Genomic DNA, 3,400 nt, shown 5'->3' on the forward strand with positions numbered 1-3,400 from the left:
CCTTGATCCATAGAAATCCCTAGTTTATGTTAATATCTCTTTCGAGAATAATAACAACTGACTTTAGGTTGATTAATTGAAATCTCTTTCTAATTAAAACCCCTATTGCCACATTAACTCGATCTATGGATTCCCCTATTAGATTTGACTCTAATCCGGTATATTTATGTCGTCCTATTTCTAGGATTGCATGCAACTTCACTCAATTATGCCAAATCTACTCTTAAACAGTGACTTTTGCTCCACTGAATTAAGCACATCAATCATTAATTAATATCCTGAAAACATTAAAACATGGAACAAGTACACATAATTGAGATCAAGAACAAATATTTATCATGTAATTCAGAAAATCAAATAATAAGATCTATCTTAAATTTTATCTTCCCTAGGTATCTAGGGAATTTAGTTCATAATCAGAAAGGAAAACATCTCAGAATTGGGGAAATAAAAAAACATAAAGAAACCCAAAAACTTCTAAAGAAATTCAATGGAAATCTTCATTCTTGAAGGAGATCCTTCTTCTGAGTTGAATCCGTTGGCGTTCTTCGAGTGTTTTCTGCGTTCTTCTCTGCGTGTCCCATTAGATCCTCTTCTAGTGTGTATTATAAACTTTAAAATGCTCAAAAACCCTAAAAATTTGCTCTTTTTTTGCATGTTTGGGAAACAGGGTTCAAAATCGACAAAGGCAAGACACATGGGCGTGTGGCCAACTCGTGTGTCTCACACGGGTGTGTGCTCAACCCGTGTGACAATGCACAGGCTGTGTGGATCCTTAAAATAACTCGTTTTGTTTGATTTTGGCCCGTTCCACTTCTTTTGTTCCTTTATGCTCACCTAAGTATAGAAACATGAAATTAAAGCATTAGGAGCATCAAATTCACTAAATTAAATAAAAAATCATCCAAAAACGCATCAAGAATGGGAATAAAACATGTTACTTTTATGGCTTATCATATATCCCCACACTTAAGCTTTTGGTTTCAAGCAAAATCCTTAACTTACAATCAAAATTAATCTTTCTCAACTTATAATTCTCATCAATGATGTTTCGTCATAATTCACAAATAATCATACATTGATAATTCAACTAAAAGAGCAATAAAGATCCAAACAATCTAAATCGAAACTTTTAAAGCATGAAAACATAGGTGTTTCCCCTTATCTAAGTAACTACCTTTAATTCAAAATCGACAAGAATTGACATCTTCACTAAAGATTCACTCAAATCACTCAAAGTGTTTAAGGTTCAAAATAAGCACTCAATTGTCAAATATGAAAAGTCATTACCATAGGCTTGCATGAAAACCAAATCTCCACCACTAAAAAATGAGATGATACATGTAACAGCCCAAATTTGCCCGGGCCTTAAAACCAAAAACAAAAAAAAAAAACAAAACAAAACAAAAAAAAATGAATAAATGTTTATTTATTTTAAACATTCCATTTACAAGTCCTGATTACATTTAGCCCAATTACAGTTTATTGACCCAAATACAAAAGCCCTATGCCTGGTTACACCCAAGACCCGATTAGCCTAAACCCTTGGCCCAAAATCTATTAACCCAATACACCCTTAAACCAAAACATACAGGGCCCAAATGGCCCAAATTGTTAACAGAACACAGAAAGGCCTAGGGTTTCTGAAACCCTAGGCACCGTAGGAACACCAAACGTCACGACTTTTCAATTTGGCACCGTCCCAGTGACTTTTCATCAACGACGTGATTCCAGCCTTGTACCATGCTGTAATCGGTGCCTGAATCAGCGATAGTGCAATCATCATCGTGATGTTCTCACTGGTATCTGCAAAATGGAAAGAACGACAGCAGAAAATAGGAGCAAAATATGGAAAGAAATCAAAGATTTCTTTCCCAAATTGTAATGATTTACAAAGGGCTATAAAAGCCTTTCTTTTTAATCTGTAAAGGAAAGGGTTTTTTTTTTGTTTTCACAGAGATTCAATAAAAACAGAACGCATTTCACACTAAAAGAAATCAACAGTCGACCGGAGAATACATAGATGATTACTATATTTCTTTTTTCTCTCCAAATACATATTAAAAGCACAAAAAATAGAACAAAAGGGATGTACCGTTTTTCGATTTGCGGTGAAAAAAGGAAACTTTTCAGTTTCCGACTGCCGTAAGTGGCGCGTACGAGCCTCAGACGGAGCCTCGATAGAACTCTGAAGACATTTCCCCCAACCCTCTCAAAAGATTTTTCTTTCTTTTTTTTTTTTTGAAAACATGGTTTCAAAATGATTTCAGGCTTGATATTTGGCTTTTATAGCCTCATATAAACGGCGTCGTTTTGCTGAAAACAATAAGCTTTAAAACGGCGTCGTTCCAAGGCTAGGATCCGCACGTTAACCTGAGATCCAGGGAGGATCCGCATGTTTTGGAAAATGGGCTAATTGCCCAATTGGTCCTTCCACATTTTTAAGCTTTATAATTTCATTTTATTTTTATTTTAATTCGGCCCCAATCTTTTATATTTGTTTCAATTTAATCCTAAAGGCCATTAAAATCCATTCTGAAGAACGACATCGTTTTGGGATTAGGACAAATTGCCTAGTGAATCCCTTGTAGTTTTGAACGCGTTCCAATTAGGCCCAGATTTTTTTTAGTTATTTGCAATTAACCCCAGATTCTTTAATTAAATTCAATTTTAATCATTTTTGATATTTGATTCATTTTTATATTTATTATTTTTTAATAAATGTTAGTTATATGCAAAATAATATATGATATTATATATATATTTTATAAATTTTTATTATATGTTATGTTTTTATTATATACATTATTTATTCTATTATGTTCAAATTTTATTATATGTTATACATTTTTACTATATATTATTTATTTTATTATATTTTACTTATTTTATTATTTTTATTATTTTTATATATTATTTATCATATAGTTTATATCATTATATATTTTGATTATAAATTTTATTATATGTTATATATTTGACTATATATTATTTCCTTACATTATTATCATTTTATTATGAAAAATATATTATTTTATTACTCTTTAATTATATGTTTTTGAATTTCATTACTAAATACATATGAGTAATATCAATATTTAGCATATTTTAAAAAAACATATTTAAGTTATTATATCCTACAATATAATATAAAAAGATTCTACTTATCATTCTTATATTATTTCTAAATTTTTTAAATATCTTTATTTTTATTTTAGTTGATTTATATTCAGAATTTGCATATCTATTTTTGGTTTTTTAGTATTGTTTTAGTAAGTTAAATTTTGTAGATTTATTTATTATTTTGTGTTATTTTTTTACATATTTGCATGAAAACTAATTATTTAAGTTACATTTGCATGAAATGTTAGCATATATATGTATATAGCAATTTATATTG

Source organism: Gossypium arboreum, chromosome 13 (genome assembly GCF_025698485.1).
Source record: "Gossypium arboreum isolate Shixiya-1 chromosome 13, ASM2569848v2, whole genome shotgun sequence".
Classification (NCBI taxonomy): domain Eukaryota; kingdom Viridiplantae; phylum Streptophyta; class Magnoliopsida; order Malvales; family Malvaceae; genus Gossypium; species Gossypium arboreum.